Source organism: Talpa occidentalis, unplaced genomic scaffold (assembly GCF_014898055.3).
Source record: "Talpa occidentalis isolate TD23 unplaced genomic scaffold, MPIMG_talOcc4v2.1 talOcc4.7, whole genome shotgun sequence".
NCBI classification, from domain to species: Eukaryota; Metazoa; Chordata; class Mammalia; order Eulipotyphla; family Talpidae; genus Talpa; species Talpa occidentalis.
Window position 1 is genome coordinate 26,647,180 of NW_023605083.1, and position 15,431 is coordinate 26,662,610.

Below are 15,431 nucleotides of genomic sequence, written 5' to 3' on the forward strand. Positions count from 1 at the left end.
ACTGCTCCCCTTAGCAGTGTATTTCGTCAGTCTGCCTGTTCTGTTCCCCGCTCTGGCGCTGGTGAATTCTCTCACTCTCCTGCGCTTCTGACTGTACCCAGTGCTTGTATAAATAAATAAATCTTTTAAAAAAAAAAAGAATGCTTATGCTACATGCATAGTGAATGGTGTGCATCATGTAGGACAAGAATTCTTATTGTCGATCCTATCTTTGAAAACTATGTGAAAGACAATAGGAATGGTGTTTAAAATACAACTTTACATGCAGTAATTAACTAAGAAATAACATTCCCACAACCAAGGCATATCTCAGATTCAACATGACTAGCAACTAATTTTTTTTTTTGTATCCAAAACTTGTTTATTAGGATGGTTTCTCATTCATCTTGATTCAGGGTGCTTTCAGTGCTGCTTCCGTCTGAAGGAGCATCCTTCTTGTAAGCCTTGCTTTTCCTGCTGTAGGCTGGCAGAGGACAGTGGAGCAGCCAACACACAATACTACCGTTTGTGCATAGCTAAAGACAGTGGTGATTTTATAGCATCCTGAGCATTTCACATCCATGAAATAGGAATTGGGGCTCTGCACCAGGAGCTTCTTGTGTTTCCTCTTCTCCTCTTCTGGAGAGGGATGAAGGAAATCCTTTGCGAGAGGCATGTTCTCCTGGGGAGGTCATCACCGCCAGAAGCTAGCAACTCATTTTTTTTCATCTCTACTGCCACCATTTTAAAGTAAGACACTTTCTGTTCTTAATCCACATTCTTATTGTCTTGCACACACACTCTTTGCCAAGACGTAATATGGAACTTGTTTTCATTCTTATAAGGGCTTAAGATTTACTCACTGTTGCAGGGTTAAATATTCCTGAGAATAGAACAGGCAATGTTGCTTTTCACACTCACCCAGTACTCTCCAAAACTATTCTGTGAATTCAAGAGCTTTCCCATTGATGATATGTTCAGTAAGTGTTTTTGTTCATTAAACCCAGGACACTGTCGCCCTCCGTTTAAGGGGCTCACAAAATTTAGCCAGCAACCTTTTGTACCTTGCAAAACAGATAACCATGAGCAGCCAGCATGTCTGAGGGACTCTCATGCTGCAATTTGAGAAGACTGAAAATGGACACCAAGAGAGGGAGCTGCTAATTAATTCTTCTCCTACTCATCAGTTCCAAATGCTTCAAACAATTGATCTGGGAACACAGTTTTGACATTGTTGAGATAATAACTTGATTTGTTCCCAAAATGCTGGGAGAGCTGCTGCAACCCTATCTGGTGAGAACAATTTGTAGTCTTTTCTTCCCAAACCCAGAAGCAAGGTTTGCTTCCAAAGACAAGGAATGCTTCCTGTCCTTTTTGGAAGCCAGACGAGTCAAGGGGCTGACTCTATGCACCAGTCTTATCAACTGGGCACTGAATTATGAACTAGTTTAGATTAGTCAATGCAACATCTACCAAAATAGAATTTCCTGACCAATGGTATCAAAATGCAGGTGTTTTACAATGTGTCCTAAAACAGAAATTAGGATACATGGTCATTTTGCATTACAATATTTATGGTGTTGGAGGAGGGAAGTGAAAATGGCTATAGGACAATAAACAGTTGGAAAGCTATAATTAATGAATAGGAGTTACATGGTAGCAAGGTAGGGATGCAAGATGAAAACTGCCACAAGCAAATTAAACTGTAGCCAAGTACATAAGGAACTGTTCTCAAATCCTCCTCAGTCACTACCCTCTCATACCCTCCTAACAGACAACAATCTCAAAAGACTCATTAAACTAAGGTTTCTCAATTTTCGCATAACTGACATTTTGGACTGGATAATTCTTAGATGTGGGGGCTGCCCTGTGCATTGGAGGGTGCTAAGCAGCATTTTTGCTATCTACCTAATGCACCCACCTACAAGCCCTTGTTCAGCTGTAACAACAAAAATGTCTTCAAACATTGTCAAATGCTCCCCGGGGGGCAAAACTACCCTTGACTGATCTGCCCTAAGCCATCTTGCACTAGACAAGAGAACCAACTTATGGAAGCTAAAGTCCCACCATGGACCCTTCAACAAATCATATACCTGAGAACTGTGTTCATCCATGTGGGGAGCGGGGGGGGGGGGCGCACACCTTTTTATCATGCTCACAAAAGCTCCATTCAGGTCAGCAGAAGCACCACATTTATACAGGCTGCTGCTCTTCCCTCACTTCCCAATCTCTGCTCCAGCCTCTGCTCAGGCCTCGCAACCATGAAGTCCCTGAAACTGTTCTTCCCAAATCCATTGGGTAGGACTCAATTCTCATGGCTCCACAGAGTCAGATACCGGTAACTAACACTCCTTGAATACACTCTTGGCTGTTTCTTGTGTCCTCTCTAATCACTGCTCCTCAGTCTCTTTGGAACCTGTTTTTTGGGGTTCAGCCCTAAGACTTCTTTTCCCATTCTATCACCCCATCCCCTCATGTGGTGGTCACACTGACTCACAAGTGCAATGAACATCTATATGGGGGATACTCTGCAGAGCTCAATTCACTGTGCTTTCTCTTTTCTGATCTTGAAATGCAAGCTTCCAACTGACATTTCCCTTTTTGGTGTAGCACAGACCCCTACAAATAATCTGTCCAAAACTGAGCTCAAAACTGAGCTCATCGCCTGACCCCTAGGCTTCCTCTCACTGGGCCTCCCAGAAATCTAAGCCCTACACTCAATTTTTCCTTCTCCCCATTCAATCAGCTCACAGAGAATCTACTCCTAAGCCTCCACTTCATCCATCTTTCTCTAGCCCCATGATTCTGCCTAGCCCTGGTGATGATTTCTCTCGCCAGAGATGTCTCAGTTCTCAGGTTATCTGAACATACCCAAGAAGAACGGAACTTTTTCAACCTGCACTTTTTTTTTTAAAGATTTATTTATTTATTTATACAAGCACTGGGTACAGGCAGAAGCGCAGGAGGGTGACAGAATTCACCAAAGCCAGAGCAAGGAGCAGAACACGCAAATGGACGGAGTATACTGCTGAGGGGAGTAGCGGGCGCAGAAGGAGAGGTCTTTCGTGCCATGTGGGACGACCCTCGCAGGTGGCAAACCGGCGCTGCAGAGGCTTCGCAGCCTAGCGCTCAATTGCTGCACCACTGGGAAGGCCCTCAACCTGCACTTTAAAGGCCATCCCTCATGAGCCAAAACGCTTCAATGGTTTCCCACCACCCAAGGACTAAAATTTAAAATTTGTTTACTTGGTATGCAAGTTCCTTTATCACCTACTCCTCCTACCACCCCCACACACCCATGCCCAACTCCATGCTCCAATTTGAAATCACAACTAAACTCTCTTAGGATCTAAACACAGGATGCTGCCCCACTGGCCCCTGCTCTGTTTGGAACATCCTCTTCCCCAAATCTATCACTTCATCTGGTACCTCCCCCTGACTGAACAGGTTTCAGCTTCAACTTCACTGACTAATATTCCCTCTAATGTTCCCAGTATTATGTGCTTATAATATCCTGTGCTTCCCCTATCAGAAGACTTACTTTGTCTGGTTCCCCAACTAAACCTCACTTTCCCCCGAACTTAGCCCTTCAATTTCAACTTACTGATCCCTACATTCAGGTGGATACTTCCTCTGTTCGCTGCTTATCTCAAATAAATTATAGCTCATCAATACGGAATATAAGTACCAGGGCTACAGAATGCCCCTTTCTGCTGTAGATGCTATAGTGATATAAAATACATGCAATGACATGGAACTAGCCCCAAAGAAAATCTGAAGCTGCAGAAATAACATGAAATGTTACATTTACTAAGCAACTACAAATTCAAATTAATAAGGGCAGCCTAAGAAAATATGTGGTTAGATGTAAAATTGAAGAATTATCAAAATCAAGTACAATCTGGAGCCTCTTTCTAGAGATAGGATTTAGACAGAGATTTTGAGGGTGGTGAGGGGCAAATCAATGGGCACAGAAATTAGAGAAAAGTCAGACTTTGCTACAGTTAACAGCCTTTTAAAGAGTGGTTGGGCTTATCATGTTTTCTCAAGTGAAAACTTTGTAAATTGCCCCCTGTTAGTTTTTCAGTGGCACCAAACCACAATATGGAACAGTCAGTCTTTGGTGGCTTGGGAACCACAAGTCAGAGATCTGTGCTGACTCTCCCTCTGTAGAAAGACAAATAGTAAGTCCAAGGCTGGAATTTCTCAAACATCAATTTTCTCAAAATAGATGCAACTGGATAAAAAAATAGTAAACTGTTTGGATGAAAAGTGAACTTCCTTTTATCTCTCATGGCACTTTTATATATAACATTTAAAAACTAGGAAAATTTCAATTTGTAAGTAAAAATGTCTTCAGTGATCCCTAACCCTCTGAGGGTAGTACTGTGTCTATTTTACAACTGAGACAATGAAGGCTCAGATCCAGAGACAGATTATCAAGTCAGATTCCTAAAGCTGTGTTCTGAGCCTCCTCTTAAACAAGTAACTGTGCAAGAAATAGTTTTTGCCAAATAGGACCAAACTGCTGAAACCCACCTGTTTGAAGGAACCTTCACAGGTATCTATAATTAAGTCAGGAATGTTCCAACTTGAACTAGTTGCTGTCAATTTAGTTTTAAAAATAGCTCCTGCCTGAAGCAAAACGTGCCAGTTAGGAACTTCAGCTAGTTTTGTCAATCATGGAATAACCTTTACTGAAAAGCTCTACATTCCTTCTTTCTCCTTCCTGGAGAGCTGAGAACAATCACAGAATGCTTAAGATTTCTGCCTTCTTCTTTATAAGAAAAATATATATATTTTTTCTTTTACAGAGAAAAAGCGGGGGGGCAGAGTCACAGGCCCTTTGGACTTTGCACAGATTTCCTTTTCAGTCACTTTGGAAAAGAATACATTTACTAAGCACTTAAAACATGCCAAGCATTTCCTAACACCATTCTTCTTAAGTAAAATCACCCTAGTTTTTTTATTGCCTATTCTTAGGGGTAAGAAAGCAGAGGCTGAGAGTGTCCAAAGCCTGTATTTTTTTCCATACCAAGCTGACTGCAATAATGCCATCACCTGCTGTCAATGCTGTTCTTAATAGCTCTACTTCCAGACCAAAAAAAAAAAAAAGATGAATACCTTAAGGGTGGGGAGAAGAATCAACTCAGACACAAATGTTTGATCCTACTTAGGGCAAGATGCTGTATTGAGTGAGGCAATAAAAGGAATGGACCCTTAAATTAATGTGTTTGTGTGTGTGTGTGTGTGTGTGTCTGTATGTATGTATGTATGTGTGTAAAGGTACATCCAAATCAGTGGAAATTAGAAAATGGCCCTCTGCAAGTCTCTCAGCACTACTGACATTTAGGACAGATGGCTATTTGTAGTGGAGGCTATTCTGTACATTGTAAGGTGATTAGCAGCATCCCTGGCCTCAAACCATTAGATGCCAGCAGCATCCCTACCCAGAATCATGATGATCCAAAATGTCTCCAGAGATTGCCAAATGCCCCCTGGAAGGAGAGGCCCAAATCACCCATTGAATTCACTGAGAATCACTGCTCTAAATAAGCTATGTGCCAAAATACATGGAAATAATTTATTTCAGGGATTTATCTTAGTTGCGAGTTTTCAGAGTTCTTTTTCAACATGTAAGATATGAATCAATCAAATGCAGAATTATAATCTTAAAAGAAAAAATAGCCCCCAAAAGTACTGGTTCATCAAGGACATTAGCAATACTTAGGAGACAATGTTTACATCTCCTAAACTTGTGGTTTGTTGAAAATTTAATTTACCCCATATATGCTTTGATCTTCTAGTAAATTATTTCCTGAGACAAGATTTAACTTGTGAGGCCCCTACAGGCTAACCAGCTGTCAGAGGGGAACTGGCGTCAAATTCCAGGTGGCAAGCAGAGGGGCTTCCCATGCCCCCCAAGGGGATGCTACACAGTAATACAGAAAATGTAACAGAGGGGTCCTATTTACACACACACACACACACACACACACACACATACACACACACACACACTACAGTGCAGCTTAGCTTTTTCTTCAAAGAAGATGTATCTTGTACCAGCACTGGTATTTCAGTTATGCAAAGCTTTTGTGGTTTTAGTTTTATTTCTTAATTTCACGATACAGACAGTCCCAACCCAAGTAGTCTCCTTGCTTCTATCGCCTGTTTTCATTAAAAGAGGGAAGTAAATTCAGTATGCCAACAGCTCTTGGTCATCTCACACCTGTACTGCAAGGTCCATGTGGCCAGCCAGATGGGACAAATGAGCCCTGAATAAAATGCTCGTTGTGTTAGAAACAACACGCGTGGCTTGAAGAAATGGTGGTATTGAACTAAGACCAGCATGTGAACTGTGCAGTTTGCAGAACGACTCCTCACCCCACCACCACCACAGACCTCTAAGCTCTAATACCCAAACCTATGACTAAAGATGTGCCAAAAAGGACTTTGAAGATGTGATTAAGGCTAGTAACTTGGTGATAAAGACACATTCACCCCAGTTATCCAGGCGAGTCCAATGTAATTATGAGTCCCTGGAAGCACAGAGCCTTTTCTGGATGTGGTCAGAAGTAGCATCTGAAGCATGAAAAAGACTCAAGTTGCCATGGGCGGCTTTGAAGATAGAGGAAGAGGGTCATAAGTCAAGGAATGCAGGCAGTCCCAAGAAGCTAGGTATGAGGAAACGGAGTCTTTCCTAGAACCAGCCCTGCTAGAAGCCTTGATTTGATTCCAGTCAAACCAATGCTTACCTTCAGACCTTCAGAACTGTAAGATTATACATTTGTGCTGTTTTAAACATTAAATTTGTGGGGTTTGCTGGAGAGAAAACTAATGCAGATTTTGGTACCTAATGTGGGTTGCTACTGTAACAAATAACACAAAATATGCATGTGGCTATGAAGTTGGGCAGTGGGTGGAGGCTGGGAGGTTTGAAAGAGCATAGTAAAAAAGGTATAGATTGTCTTGAGCAGATATATGGGCACTAGGGAAAACTCAGAAGTAGGGAACATGACAGAGAAAATACAAGTCACCTTAGAGAGAACCTAAATTTTCAAGAACAGAAGAAACCACTTACATCACCCCTTCAATGTGGCCTACTGTTAAGAAAGTGAAATCCCAAAGTGGAGAGAAGGTCCCTGACAAATTGGGAGGTATGCTCTGCCATCCAGCAGCTTTACTGGACAGTCTGTCTCACTTCACAATGTGTAAAGCAGTTGGCCATGGAATGCTGCTACAAGCTAGCCACATGATCAGGGCAACCATCGCTGGACCACATGCAGGGATGACCCCATTGTTATGAGACTAAAGGAGTACCCTCAGCACAGAGCCATGGACACAGTAGGCAATCAACAGCGTGAGCTTTTTCTCATCTAGGGAGGAACAGACTGGAGAGGAATGTATCCTTCCTCCCACAGAAAAGCATTTGATAAGTCTTCTCTAGAGAAGACTTAGGGCGTAAGCATAACAGAAAGGGAAGGCAAACTTGGATGTTCAGGAAGCCAAGGCTACATTAATCAAAGACAAGGTTTGGGGACTCAATGGGGCTATTCCAAAATGCAAAGAACAGATGTGGGGATCCTTGGCTGGGGAAACTGCCCAAGGCAACAGAGGAGGGGAAAAGAAGGAGGCTGAGCTGTTTCTCGGGGTGACTCTATCACTGGAAACTTGCCAAATGCAGTTTGAGAATATTGGACAGAGATACTGTGCCAGTGTCAGTGCCAACTTGGACAGGAAGTGATGTGGCTGGGTCCCACGGTCGAGAAGCCAACAAGAGGGGGTGTAGGGGGCATCCTCAAAGAAAGAGATCATTTTTAATTCTCCAAGTCTGGCTTTCTACCTCAGCCTCTCCTCTCCCCCGCCTCCACCCATCTCCATCCATGGAATTAAAATACACAACAAAAATTAAAAGACCACAATTGTTCCTTCATGGACAAGGCAAGGCAAAACTTTACAGAAACTCACAGAATTTTTCTACTTCCCTATTTTGTTTTGGTGCTTTCATAAGGTTTCTAGGAGAAAATATCACAAAGAAGAAAACAGGCACTAAAAGCATTTGAATATCCTTTCTGTCTCCTTACATCTGTACTCTTGACTATAAATTACAGTCGTTCATTACCCAGGATTAACAGTCAGTATTTAAATGTCAGTGAGCAGGCAACTGCGTGACTAAGAGGGGGGGAAATATCACCCTAGGAATGATTAAGATAAAATCTAGTGGTCAGGAATTAAATCTCTCTCTGCTAGTATGCATGTAAGACATATGTCTGCCAATACAGTCAGCATTTTCTATTTAGTAGCATCATTCCCCCCTTTTCTTTCAAGAAAATGTCCTAATGCCTGCTAAGATATGACATCTTACATTACTTCTCATTGGAAGTAAAACTCATACCCCCACCAACCTCCAGCAAAGTGATCAAGGCACACATTTTTATGAGCAAAGCACATGTACCCAGTGAACACAATAATGCTTTCAAAAAAGAACAAATTTCAAAAGTTCTTCTAACAATCCCATTGTTTTGAATTCACAAGCTGGAAAAACGTACATTTCTGCATTACATTTTCTGAATTTCCACAAGTTGGTAGGTCTGAAGGCGCATTCTTCATACTCCCACTATTTATTATTCAATGTCCTTTCCCTCAATCCAGATAGGCAGTTATCAAAGCAGATACATTATTTGGGTGCCTAAGACCTGGCTCTTATCTATATCCACCCCTTTTTCCTGCTCCCCATGCTGCAAACCTTTGCCAAGCCCTGATGATGAAAAAGCCAAGTGGTAAAAGAACTGGGTGACTTATTTTCTTCTTACTCAACCCAAATCTGTAGATTCTGGGAGTGCCTGCTAGTCAATGTCCAGATCCTCCTAAAAGGATGTTGTGAGCACCTAGTGATTTTGTTTTGCTTTTCATAAACATGGGAGAGGGGAGGCAGGGCTTGAAGACAGTTAGATAATGAACTTAACTCCTGGAACAACTTCCAGCCTACTTTTCAAAAAGGAAAAGAACATAATGGTTGGCAACTATTCAAAGCTCACATGACCTTCCTTCTGCCTCACTCACTCTATCAGGACTAGAAATGTTCCCCCAGTTTTGACTTACTGGGCCAGAAGAACCAATCTTAGAAACCCCTGACTTCTCACCAGGTATGTTCACCTTCAACCAGAATGCCCCAGACACTGGACATTGAGCCAGTAAGCTATTTGGGATTCAATTTATTCAAAAATTCAGAATGGGAAGATCTTAAGAGTGTTAGGGGAATAAAAATGTATACGTCTATATAAAACTTTCCATTTTATAGGCTTCTTCCAGCAGCACAAGAGGTTTCATAATTCAAGTACTTAGACTGTGCCAGGCACTTTAAATGTATTATGCATTATTTGATCTTTCCCTTACAAAGAACCCAGCAACAAATTCAGTGTTCATTCTTTGGCTGAGGAAACTGAGGCTTAGAGAGATTAAACAACATTCCTTAAGTCACAAATGAGTAAACCTAAAGTTGAACCCAAATTCATGCCCTTAACCCAGGATTAGAATTTATAATACACCATGATTAGCAACAGATTTTCAAAACAGCTATGAGTCCTCCAAATTGCCCTATGGGTTCAACAAATTTCACTGACAAAATTAATGATTATCTCCTTTTTTCAACAACCTTTGTTCCTGCATATGAAAATATCTCACACCCAGCTTTGCCTCTGACTGGCAATAAGTCACAATATCTCCCTGGCACTGGCTTCAAAGCAATGCAAATATTCAAAAGTGCCTTCCTCTTCAAAGAGTCACCAACCCTGCAGGATAAAACCCATTTCCAAAACTCTTCTGACCAGCAAGTGCCAGATGCCCCAGTATCTTTGCAAAGTTACCCCCAGCCTCTGCCACAGCCACCTCCCTGCTCCCTCCTGCAGCTGTGTACACAAAGTTTATTACACCATAACGGCCAGTTTTGCTTTCTGGCCAAGAGATAAGAGAAACACAGTGGATTGAGATGTTATTGTTGGTAAGGAAATCTCTGATCAACTCCAGAAATTTGGAAGTGCATTTCTTTGTTATAAATGCAACAGTTTTACCCACTTCCAAGATGTTCCAAAAGCAGTGATTCAGAATGCATTTTAGTGCCAGAATTAGCCAGCAAATTTGTAATGCTTCTGTCAAGTAGCTTGGTGAGGACTTTCAAAAAAGAGTTTAACTTCTAAGTATCAACATATATCCAAACACGAAAATAGAAAGATATGAAAGTGTGTAATACCACTACATGACACACTTAAAATTGCTTAAATGGGAAACAAACAAAATAAAAACCCACTACTACTAACATTCAAGTGCATGTTTTTTTGAGATCTCTCACTTATTAAGACCTCAGCACTTTTTCAAAAAAAAATCAATGAAAGATCTTGGGCCCATTTTAGACACTATGGGAAGACTTCAGATATAGGTTTTAGGCTCACACTACTAAAAAAGATGTTTTTGAGTTACTTGCTAATATGTATATAGGCATGTCTAAGTGAATCCAATAGCACCATATAGTCATCTGAGAAGAGGGATGATCATAGGGGACAGAGTAAGCCACCCATTATTTTGTTATGGAATGAATGTATGTGTTCTCCTAAAATACTTAGGCTGAAGCCCTGATCCCCAATGTGACAGCATCTGTGGTACAGTCAATGGGAGGTATTTAGGAGAGGGATCCCCCATGAAGGGTTTAGTGTCCTTAGAAGAAAAGGGTTTAGTGTTCCAGAACCCTTCACCTCTCTGTGTGAGCACACAAGAAGGAAGCCCTCTGCAAGCCAGGAAGCCACTCCCACCAGAACCCAATCACACAGCTCCAGAAGTGTGAGAAGTAAATGTTGCTTTATACTACCCATCTGGTATTTTGTTATAGCAGCCCAAGCTCAGACAAGTCTACTACATGATGTGTATGTATTTGTACTCCTATTCAATAATGTTTTAAACTCATTACCAATGGAGATAAATTTTTTCCAAAATACCTTATTCATCTCATATCTAGACAAGTTCTCTTCTCTCTTCTAGACACAGACACAGACACACACACACACACACACACACACACAAGTGAACTTTCCCCCCTATTTTATGGGTTATTTCAGAGTAACACTGAGGGGAGATGCCAAAAGGCTGTCAGGATGCAATGGTCTCTGGTTCACTGCAGTCTCTTTTTCATTTCAGACAAATAAAAGCCTTTCACTGAAAGAAAACCACCAATGCTGCTGTACTCCAGTTGACTACTGATGCTATATTTTCATCACCTGAGAATGGACCAAGGGTTGCTTCTCAAATGACTAAGTCCTTACAATCAATCTTCATCCAACTCACAAGCCTGAGACTTTTGCTTTACAATAGTTGACCTATTTAATCATATTTTTCCTCCCTCAAGGCTAAATGTTCTGATTTGTAAATCAATCTTGATCCCAAAGGTGAATAATTAAATATTTATTCTTGTTTTTACATCTTGTTTTCCCCTCATGGGAGAAAAAATATAGCAAACCTTGAGTTAGAAAACTCTGACCTTTATCATCCTTAGATCATTGTAATTTTTTTGAGCTACATAAAATTCTGATTGGTTTCCTTTTAAATTGTGTGTAATTAATTTTAGAATGTCACTGCAAAACTCATGGTGAACATCAACAATAAAATAAAAACAAAAGCCTAATCCTCCTTAATACAAAAATGTTAGCAAATTCCTAGCAGCTACAATAGTGTTACAATTAAAACAAAAATAACCAGGCAGATCAATAGGTCAGAAAAGTCAACAAATGGACACAAAAGCTTATAGGATTTACTATACAATGACAGTGACCCTTCCAACCTAAGGAATGTATGAAAACTATTAAATAAATGGTAAGGAAAACCAGCAGCAACCTGGAAAATAAAGTAACTGGGATCCCGAATTACTTAAATTAATTGAGGATGAATTAATAATTTAAATATACAACCCTGAAACCAAAGAAGGGCCAAAAGGGTCCCTAGATAATTTTAAAAGAAAATAAATTTACAGTGAGGAAAGTCTTTTTCTCTTTTTTTTTTTTTTTAATTTTTTTTTTTTAAGATTTATTTATTCATTTATACAAGCACTGGGTATAGTCAGAAGCGCGGGAGGGTGAGAGAATTCACCAGAGTCAGAGCAGGATGCAGAACAGGCAGAAGGACCGAAGTACACTGCTGAGGGGAGCAGCGGACGGCAGGAGAGGTCTGCGCGCCATGTGGGACCCTCCTCTGGTGGCCGGGGAGCAGCCGGGGATAGAACCGGCACCGCAAAGGCTGCGGGCAGCTTCGCAACCCAGCGCTCAACCGCTACGCCACCGGGGAGGCCCAAGTCTTTTTCTCTTTATGGCATTAAACAGATGACACAGTTATCTACTGGAGAAATTCAACATATATAAATCAAAAGATGAACAATAAATGGGGCATATTCCAATTCTTATCATAGATACGGAAGGAGCTTATTCCCTTTATATGTAAAGTAACACAACTTGAAAATTAATAGTCCAGTAGCAAAGGATAGAACAGTTATAGAAAGGTAAACACAAATGCTTCTTATAGACTCATGAAAGGTACTCAATTTATAAGAGAAATGCAAATTAAAACCACATGAGATACTATTTTTCACTTATCAGATTGGCAAAGGTTAGGAAGTGTCATAACATATTTGTTGGCAAGAATGTAGAGAAATAAGTACTTCTGTACCTTAGTGATGCCTTGTATGGAAGGCAGCTGGAGCAACATCTATTACAAGTGCAAATGCACATATCCTTTCATGCAGTAATTTCATATTTAGGAATTTATCAAATAAACAAAATAATATATAAAGACATCCAACAATAGTGGGAAATAGCAAGATTAATAGGAAACAGATTCAGCAAAATATGAATGTAAAAAAAAAAAAAACCTTGCTACTGCTTTTAAAACTACTAAACTGGACCTATAGCAAGGAATCAAGACATATTATCAATATTACATGAAAAAAAGCAATGTGCATCACAAGTGAAAAGTCAATCAACAGAAGGAAGTTTAACATTACAGAAATGACAGAACCTATCCAAGATTCTGGCCTAAATAGAAGGTGCTCCACTTGATACAAAATAATGTGAGGGTGAACATGCAGGAGTGGTCAATATCCACTGCCCAAAAGCAAGCTCTGAATCTAACATGCACATAGTAAATATCCAACCAAGGCACTAAAATTCTTTATCTACAGTTGAGTATAATTTGCAAACTTTCTTCAAAGGTTTATGAATTTGTACTTTTTAAATGATAAACATGCAGTAAGGATATTAGTGATAGCTCGGCAATTTTACTTTTGAAAGATTAGACCCAAATAAATTTTAGTTTAGCCAAACAGCCCCATATCTCTTTCCTTCTCCTGATGGAATCATCCACCTAATTGTCTGCCAAAACCATATTAATTCAGGTAATCAAACAATGAAACTGTAAGATAGGAGAAATGCATGAAAAAAATCAAGATGTAAAAGTTAAAAGAATAAGAAGAGTAATTGCTTGATTAAAATACAGATCTAGACCTTTAAAAAGCAATGAGTGGAAAGTTACCAAATTGCAAGTACAAATCTCTAGCTCATAAAAGATTAATCAGCCCTGTGCAAAAACTACGTCCTGTTTTTTATATCTAGGCAGATTTCTGAAGCATAACATTTTCAAAATAAAGCCCAATATACAGATTTAATCAAGTCTAAAAATGGTTGCTGAACGAACTTATAGACCATTCATAAGCCTCATCGCACTAAATATATTTTCCATTGTGGAAAATTATAATGTTCCAATTTTCTGCAGCTCTCCCTATAAAAGTATTATACTTCTGCTGTCATGTGATTTCTAGTGTCTCCAGATAGATGAATTAGTTATACTCAACCCATTTTCAAAAGCTTAGCCATGTGACCTGCTTTAGCCAACTGAATATGAGCAGAAGGGACCTACAAGCAGAAGCATTAAGTCAAGAATGGACTGGCTTTCTGTTATCTTCCCCAGACCATGGTGGCTTCTTCAGGCTAGATCTACAGTAAAAAAAGACCCTTGGAGCAAAGCCATAGCTTTTGTGTAATGTGAATAAGAAATTAAATATGCTGTTTTAAACCATTGGCCATCATCTGGTCTAAGCTGAGTGATGAAACCATCACACATCATTTTTTTAAAAAAGGCTTAATGGTCATTAGAGGTAGAGCAGCCTAATGAAAGTACATGGAGTTACTGCCAGTGAATTTTCATGCAAACCATCTATATAATACATAGAGTAAATGGAAAATAACTTCTGTCTTCTAATTAAAGAAGTTTTTGCCATATAAATATATGCTTTGGGGGGAGGTGAGATTTTTGGAGAAGACTGTGTTGAGAACAATGTTAGTTAAAGAGGTTAAGGTTCAACAGCTCACCCTTCCACAGGGAGGTAATTAACCTCTAACTGATGGAAGGCATATGACAAGAGCCAAGGTTAGAAACTAAACCTACGGTATACTAGTCTCTGAGCAAAACTAAGAAATGTAATTGTCTGGGACTATATGGGATGAAGAAGTCATTCCTCAATTCCCAGGTTCATTGTAGCACTTTAGTATTAGTATTGTTTAGTATTAGTCACTGCCTGGAAATCCTAGCAATATAAGATCTGATGATACAAACTGCTTTTGAAATGATACTGTAAAACAAAACTAGATGAAAATCGAGATATTTCAAATGATTTTTTAGATGCCAAAGAAAAGTAACGCCCACCAGTAAGTCTCCTCCTACAGATACTCTGATGAAAATATACATACACTCATTTAAAAACTTAATTTCCAAAATAAATATATTAATAAATTTGTGGTGAGGTCTTACCAAATTGCAAGAGAAACTCAGAACACCACAAGAACTAAGCTCACAGGTAGTCATATCCAGAGGTTGTCCATTTTAATTGGAAGCGAGCGAATGAAAAGGTGCCCAGTGAAAAGCCAAGGGCAATGTGCAGACCCCATGCAGGCAAGACATGCTTTACAGACAATCGACACTTTACCCAAGAGACAGAGAAAGAGATAATACTATCTTCTATCTTGAAAATTCCTAAATCTTGGGGCCCATGGTTCTTTCTACCAGGTTTGGGAAATCCATGATAGACATCAAAGAAGCTATTTGCATTGCTAAGTTCAAAGCCAGCTAGGAACATATTTCCTGTAATTTGATACACAGTTATACCCAGAAGGTATGGATTTCCATGCATTTAGGAAATTATTCCAATAATTCCAAAAGGAATGAAGAGTTCCCTTTGAAAAACTAGTTTGCTGTAGATCATGGTGAAACCAAAAGTCAGGGAGAGTCAGCAAGAATTTAGTGTCAAGTCCCTGGGATGTTTTATGTGGCAGCAGACATGAGTGTCTGATATGGTTGTAAGAAAACAAAGAATTTCCTGGGGACTCTTTTTCCTGCTCCAAATAGTGGCTGGAAAAAAT

General features: G+C 39.9%; 1 protein-coding gene and 1 pseudogene across 4 annotated transcripts in view; both read right to left on the reverse strand.

Moving 5' to 3' along the window:
* Positions 1-15,431, reverse strand: part of KANK1 (KN motif and ankyrin repeat domains 1) — a 205,018-nt gene that overhangs the window by 177,261 nt on the left and 12,326 nt on the right. The gene's annotated exons all lie outside the window — the stretch shown is intronic.
* LOC119232560 (40S ribosomal protein S27-like) lies at positions 379-663 on the reverse strand (annotated as a pseudogene).